This window comes from Oncorhynchus clarkii, unplaced genomic scaffold (genome assembly GCF_045791955.1).
Source record: "Oncorhynchus clarkii lewisi isolate Uvic-CL-2024 unplaced genomic scaffold, UVic_Ocla_1.0 unplaced_contig_8690_pilon_pilon, whole genome shotgun sequence".
Classification (NCBI taxonomy): Eukaryota; Metazoa; Chordata; class Actinopteri; order Salmoniformes; family Salmonidae; genus Oncorhynchus; species Oncorhynchus clarkii.
In genome coordinates, this window is record NW_027260611.1 from 1 (window position 1) to 5,745 (window position 5,745).

General features: G+C 45.4%; 14 non-coding genes and 4 pseudogenes across 14 annotated transcripts; all 18 read left to right on the plus strand.

The window, feature by feature from the left end:
- The first annotated feature begins 264 nt into the window (after positions 1-264).
- Positions 265-383, plus strand: LOC139401618 (5S ribosomal RNA). The gene has a single exon (XR_011633060.1). It is a non-coding gene; the product is annotated as a 5S ribosomal RNA (ribosomal RNA).
- A 177-nt stretch (positions 384-560) lies between these two features.
- On the plus strand, positions 561-679 carry LOC139401630 (5S ribosomal RNA; annotated as a pseudogene).
- A 177-nt stretch (positions 680-856) lies between these two features.
- LOC139401628 (5S ribosomal RNA) lies at positions 857-975 on the plus strand (annotated as a pseudogene).
- A 177-nt stretch (positions 976-1,152) lies between these two features.
- On the plus strand, positions 1,153-1,271 carry LOC139401629 (5S ribosomal RNA). Its single transcript, XR_011633070.1, has one exon. It is a non-coding gene; the product is annotated as a 5S ribosomal RNA (ribosomal RNA).
- A 177-nt stretch (positions 1,272-1,448) lies between these two features.
- On the plus strand, positions 1,449-1,567 carry LOC139401633 (5S ribosomal RNA). Its single transcript, XR_011633071.1, has one exon. It is a non-coding gene; the product is annotated as a 5S ribosomal RNA (ribosomal RNA).
- A 177-nt stretch (positions 1,568-1,744) lies between these two features.
- On the plus strand, positions 1,745-1,863 carry LOC139401634 (5S ribosomal RNA). The gene has a single exon (XR_011633072.1). It is a non-coding gene; the product is annotated as a 5S ribosomal RNA (ribosomal RNA).
- Positions 1,864-2,040: 177 nt separating this feature from the next.
- LOC139401635 (5S ribosomal RNA) lies at positions 2,041-2,159 on the plus strand. The gene has a single exon (XR_011633073.1). It is a non-coding gene; the product is annotated as a 5S ribosomal RNA (ribosomal RNA).
- A 177-nt stretch (positions 2,160-2,336) lies between these two features.
- Positions 2,337-2,455, plus strand: LOC139401619 (5S ribosomal RNA). Its single transcript, XR_011633061.1, has one exon. It is a non-coding gene; the product is annotated as a 5S ribosomal RNA (ribosomal RNA).
- Positions 2,456-2,632: 177 nt separating this feature from the next.
- On the plus strand, positions 2,633-2,741 carry LOC139401631 (5S ribosomal RNA; annotated as a pseudogene).
- A 113-nt stretch (positions 2,742-2,854) lies between these two features.
- On the plus strand, positions 2,855-2,973 carry LOC139401620 (5S ribosomal RNA). Its single transcript, XR_011633062.1, has one exon. It is a non-coding gene; the product is annotated as a 5S ribosomal RNA (ribosomal RNA).
- A 177-nt stretch (positions 2,974-3,150) lies between these two features.
- On the plus strand, positions 3,151-3,269 carry LOC139401621 (5S ribosomal RNA). Its single transcript, XR_011633063.1, has one exon. It is a non-coding gene; the product is annotated as a 5S ribosomal RNA (ribosomal RNA).
- A 177-nt stretch (positions 3,270-3,446) lies between these two features.
- Positions 3,447-3,565, plus strand: LOC139401622 (5S ribosomal RNA). The gene has a single exon (XR_011633064.1). It is a non-coding gene; the product is annotated as a 5S ribosomal RNA (ribosomal RNA).
- Positions 3,566-3,742: 177 nt separating this feature from the next.
- On the plus strand, positions 3,743-3,861 carry LOC139401623 (5S ribosomal RNA). Its single transcript, XR_011633065.1, has one exon. It is a non-coding gene; the product is annotated as a 5S ribosomal RNA (ribosomal RNA).
- A 177-nt stretch (positions 3,862-4,038) lies between these two features.
- LOC139401624 (5S ribosomal RNA) lies at positions 4,039-4,157 on the plus strand. The gene has a single exon (XR_011633066.1). It is a non-coding gene; the product is annotated as a 5S ribosomal RNA (ribosomal RNA).
- Positions 4,158-4,334: 177 nt separating this feature from the next.
- LOC139401632 (5S ribosomal RNA) lies at positions 4,335-4,443 on the plus strand (annotated as a pseudogene).
- A 177-nt stretch (positions 4,444-4,620) lies between these two features.
- Positions 4,621-4,739, plus strand: LOC139401625 (5S ribosomal RNA). Its single transcript, XR_011633067.1, has one exon. It is a non-coding gene; the product is annotated as a 5S ribosomal RNA (ribosomal RNA).
- Positions 4,740-4,916: 177 nt separating this feature from the next.
- Positions 4,917-5,035, plus strand: LOC139401626 (5S ribosomal RNA). The gene has a single exon (XR_011633068.1). It is a non-coding gene; the product is annotated as a 5S ribosomal RNA (ribosomal RNA).
- Positions 5,036-5,212: 177 nt separating this feature from the next.
- LOC139401627 (5S ribosomal RNA) lies at positions 5,213-5,331 on the plus strand. Its single transcript, XR_011633069.1, has one exon. It is a non-coding gene; the product is annotated as a 5S ribosomal RNA (ribosomal RNA).
- The last annotated feature ends 414 nt before the right edge of the window (positions 5,332-5,745 follow it).

The window sequence follows — 5,745 nt, forward strand, 5'->3', positions numbered from 1 at the left end:
ATCTCGTCCGATCTCGGAAGCTAAGCAGGGTCGGGTTGGTTAGTACTTGGATGGGAGACCGCCTGGGAATACCAGGTGCTGTAAGCTTTTTGTCACTGCCTTGTGGAATTTCAACTCTTTGTCCGTTTTTTCCCACAAGGCTGAAATATGTGCCCTCGCTTTGACATAAGTAAGCAAGATTAGTTTGTATTTCATCCAACAATCTGTGCTACTAATTATGGCTACAGTATATGCAATTTCATCCACTTTTTGAGATTAGCTTTCGCTTACGGCCACACCGGCCTGAGTACGCCTGATCTCGTCCGATCTCGGAAGCTAAGCAGGGTCGGGCTTGGTTAGTACTTGGATGGGAGACCGCCTGGGAATACCAGGTGCTGTAAGCTTTTTGTCACTGCCTTGTGGAATTTCAACTCTTTGTCCGTTTTTTCCCACAAGGCTGAAATATGTGCCCTCGCTTTGACATAAGTAAGCAAGATTAGTTTGTATTTCATCCAACAATCTGTGCTACAAATTATGGCTACAGTATATGCAATTTCATCCACTTTTTGAGATTAGCTTTCGCTTACGGCCACACCGGCCTGAGTACGCCTGATCTCGTCCGATCTCGGAAGCTAAGCAGGGTCGGGCTTGGTTAGTACTTGGATGCGAGACCGCCTGGGAATACCAGGTGCTGTGAGCTTTTTGTCACTGCCTTGTGGAATTTCAACTCTTTGTCCGTTTTTTCCCACAAGGCTGAAATATGTGCCCTCGCTTTGACATAAGTAAGCAAGGTTAGTTTGTATTTCATCCAACAATCTGTGCTACAAATTATGGCTACAGTATATGCAATTTCATCCACTTTTTGAGATTAGCTTTTGCTTACGGCCACACCGGCCTGAGTACGCCTGATCTCGTCCGATCTCGGAAGCTAAGCAGGGTCGGGTATGGTTAGTACTTGGATGGGAGACCGCCTAGGAATACCAGGTGCTGTAAGCTTTTTGTCACTGCCTTGTGGAATTTCAACTCTTTGTCCGTTTTTTCCCACAAGGCTGAAATATGTGCCCTCGCTTTGACATAAGTAAGCAAGGTTAGTTTGTATTTCATCCAACAATCTGTGCTACAAATTATGGCTACAGTATATGCAATTTCATCCACTTTTTGAGATTAGCTTTCGCTTACGGCCACACCGGCCTGAGTACGCCTGATCTCGTCCGATCTCGGAAGCTAAGCAGGGTCGGGCTTGGTTAGTACTTGGATGGGAGACCGCCTGGGAATACCAGGTGCTGTAAGCTTTTTGTCACTGCCTTGTGGAATTTCAACTCTTTGTCCGTTTTTTCCCACAAGGCTGAAATATGTGCCCTCGCTTTGACATAAGTAAGCAAGGTTAGTTTGTATTTCATCCAACAATCTGTGCTACAAATTATGGCTACAGTATATGCAATTTCATCCACTTTTTGAGATTAGCTTTCGCTTACGGCCACACCGGCCTGAGTACGCCTGATCTCGTCCGATCTCGGAAGCTAAGCAGGGTCGGGCTTGGTTAGTACTTGGATGGGAGACCGCCTGGGAATACCAGGTGCTGTAAGCTTTTTGTCACTGCCTTGTGGAATTTCAACTCTTTGTCCGTTTTTTCCCACAAGGCTGAAATATGTGCCCTCGCTTTGACATAAGTAAGCAAGGTTAGTTTGTATTTCATCCAACAATCTGTGCTACAAATTATGGCTACAGTATATGCAATTTCATCCACTTTTTGAGATTAGCTTTTGCTTACGGCCACACCGGCCTGAGTACGCCTGATCTCGTCCGATCTCGGAAGCTAAGCAGGGTCGGGCTTGGTTAGTACTTGGATGGGAGACCGCCTGGGAATACCAGGTGCTGTAAGCTTTTTGTCACTGCCTTGTGGAATTTCAACTCTTTGTCCGTTTTTTCCCACAAGGCTGAAATATGTGCCCTCGCTTTGACATAAGTAAGCAAGGTTAGTTTGTATTTCATCCAACAATCTGTGCTACAAATTATGGCTACAGTATATGCAATTTCATCCACTTTTTGAGATTAGCTTTTGCTTACGGCCACACCGGCCTGAGTACGCCTGATCTCGTCCGATCTCGGAAGCTAAGCAGGGTCGGGCTTGGTTAGTACTTGGATGGGAGACCGCCTGGGAATACCAGGTGCTGTAAGCTTTTTGTCACTGCCTTGTGGAATTTCAACTCTTTGTCCGTTTTTTCCCACAAGGCTGAAATATGTGCCCTCGCTTTGACATAAGTAAGCAAGGTTAGTTTGTATTTCATCCAACAACCTGTGCTACAAATTATGGCTACAGTATATGCAATTTCATCCACTTTTTGAGATTAGCTTTCGCTTACGGCCACACCGGCCTGAGTACGCCTGATCTCGTCCGATCTCGGAAGCTAAGCAGGGTCGGGCTTGGTTAGTACTTGGATGGGAGACCGCCTGGGAATACCAGGTGCTGTAAGCTTTTTGTCACTGCCTTGTGGAATTTCAACTCTTTGTCCGTTTTTTCCCACAAGGCTGAAATATGTGCCCTCGCTTTGACATAAGTAAGCAAGGTTAGTTTGTATTTCATCCAACAATCTGTGCTACAAATTATGGCTACAGTATATGCAATTTCATCCACTTTTTGAGATTAGCTTTTGCTTACGGCCACACCGGCCTGAGTACGCCTGATCTCGGAAGCTAAGCAGTGTCGGGCTTGGTTAGTACTTGGATGGGACACCGCCTGGGAATACCAGGTGCTGTAAGCTTTTTGTCACTTGACATAAGTAAGCAAGGTTAGTTTGTATTTCATCCAACAATCTGTGCTACAAATTATGGCTACAGTATATGCAATTTCATCCACTTTTTGAGATAAGCTTTTGCTTACGGCCACACCGGCCTGAGTACGCCTGATCTCGTCCGATCTCGGAAGCTAAGCAGGGTCGGGCTTGGTTAGTACTTGGATGGGAGACCGCCTGGGAATACCAGGTGCTGTAAGCTTTTTGTCACTGCCTTGTGGAATTTCAACTCTTTGTCCGTTTTTTCCCACAAGGCTGAAATATGTGCCCTCGCTTTGACATAAGTAAGCAAGGTTAGTTTGTATTTCATCCAACAACCTGTGCTACAAATTATGGCTACAGTATATGCAATTTCATCCACTTTTTGAGATTAGCTTTCGCTTACGGCCACACCGGCCTGAGTACGCCTGATCTCGTCCGATCTCGGAAGCTAAGCAGGGTCGGGCTTGGTTAGTACTTGGATGGGAGACCGCCTGGGAATACCAGGTGCTGTAAGCTTTTTGTCACTGCCTTGTGGAATTTCAACTCTTTGTCCGTTTTTTCCCACAAGGCTGAAATATGTGCCCTCGCTTTGACATAAGTAAGCAAGGTTAGTTTGTATTTCATCCAACAATCTGTGCTACAAATTATGGCTACAGTATATGCAATTTCATCCACTTTTTGAGATTAGCTTTTGCTTACGGCCACACCGGCCTGAGTACGCCTGATCTCGTCCGATCTCGGAAGCTAAGCAGGGTCGGGCTTGGTTAGTACTTGGATGGGAGACCGCCTGGGAATACCAGGTGCTGTAAGCTTTTTGTCACTGCCTTGTGGAATTTCAACTCTTTGTCCGTTTTTTCCCACAAGGCTGAAATATGTGCCCTCGCTTTGACATAAGTAAGCAAGGTTAGTTTGTATTTCATCCAACAATCTGTGCTACAAATTATGGCTACAGTATATGCAATTTCATCCACTTTTTGAGATTAGCTTTTGCTTACGGCCACACCGGCCTGAGTACGCCTGATCTCGTCCGATCTCGGAAGCTAAGCAGGGTCGGGCTTGGTTAGTACTTGGATGGGAGACCGCCTGGGAATACCAGGTGCTGTAAGCTTTTTGTCACTGCCTTGTGGAATTTCAACTCTTTGTCCGTTTTTTCCCACAAGGCTGAAATATGTGCCCTCGCTTTGACATAAGTAAGCAAGGTTAGTTTGTATTTCATCCAACAATCTGTGCTACAAATTATGGCTACAGTATATGCAATTTCATCCACTTTTTGAGATTAGCTTTCGCTTACGGCCACACCGGCCTGAGTACGCCTGATCTCGTCCGATCTCGGAAGCTAAGCAGGGTCGGGCTTGGTTAGTACTTGGATGGGAGACCGCCTGGGAATACCAGGTGCTGTAAGCTTTTTGTCACTGCCTTGTGGAATTTCAACTCTTTGTCCGTTTTTTCCCACAAGGCTGAAATATGTGCCCTCGCTTTGACATAAGTAAGCAAGGTTAGTTTGTATTTCATCCAACAATCTGTGCTACAAATTATGGCTACAGTATATGCAATTTCATCCACTTTTTGAGATTAGCTTTTGCTTACGGCCACACCGGCCTGAGTACGCCTGATCTCGGAAGCTAAGCAGTGTCGGGCTTGGTTAGTACTTGGATGGGACACCGCCTGGGAATACCAGGTGCTGTAAGCTTTTTGTCACTGCCTTGTGGAATTTCAACTCTTTGTCCGTTTTTTCCCACAAGGCTGAAATATGTGCCCTCGCTTTGACATAAGTAAGCAAGGTTAGTTTGTATTTCATCCAACAATCTGTGCTACAAATTATGGCTACAGTATATGCAATTTCATCCACTTTTTGAGATAAGCTTTTGCTTACGGCCACACCGGCCTGAGTACGCCTGATCTCGTCCGATCTCGGAAGCTAAGCAGGGTCGGGCTTGGTTAGTACTTGGATGGGAGACCGCCTGGGAATACCAGGTGCTGTAAGCTTTTTGTCACTGCCTTGTGGAATTTCAACTCTTTGTCCGTTTTTTCCCACAAGGCTGAAATATGTGCCCTCGCTTTGACATAAGTAAGCAAGGTTAGTTTGTATTTCATCCAACAACCTGTGCTACAAATTATGGCTACAGTATATGCAATTTCATCCACTTTTTGAGATTAGCTTTCGCTTACGGCCACACCGGCCTGAGTACGCCTGATCTCGTCCGATCTCGGAAGCTAAGCAGGGTCGGGCTTGGTTAGTACTTGGATGGGAGACCGCCTGGGAATACCAGGTGCTGTAAGCTTTTTGTCACTGCCTTGTGGAATTTCAACTCTTTGTCCGTTTTTTCCCACAAGGCTGAAATATGTGCCCTCGCTTTGACATAAGTAAGCAAGGTTAGTTTGTATTTCATCCAACAATCTGTGCTACAAATTATGGCTACAGTATATGCAATTTCATCCACTTTTTGAGATTAGCTTTTGCTTACGGCCACACCGGCCTGAGTACGCCTGATCTCGTCCGATCTCGGAAGCTAAGCAGGGTCGGGCTTGGTTAGTACTTGGATGGGAGACCGCCTGGGAATACCAGGTGCTGTAAGCTTTTTGTCACTGCCTTGTGGAATTTCAACTCTTTGTCCGTTTTTTCCCACAAGGCTGAAATATGTGCCCTCGCTTTGACATAAGTAAGCAAGGTTAGTTTGTATTTCATCCAACAATCTGTGCTACAAATTATGGCTACAGTATATGCAATTTCATCCACTTTTTGAGATTAGCTTTCGCTTACGGCCACACCGGCCTGAGTACGCCTGATCTCGTCCGATCTCGGAAAGGCTGAAATATGTGCCCTCGCTTTGAAATAAGTAAGCAAGGTTAGTTTGTATTTCATCCAACAATCTGTGCTACAAATTATGGCTACAGTATATGCAATTTCTTCCACTTTTTGAGTGACACAAAGATGCTTATCTAAATGGTGAAAATGCAACAGCTGTTAATCAGGCTCACTTTGACTTTACAT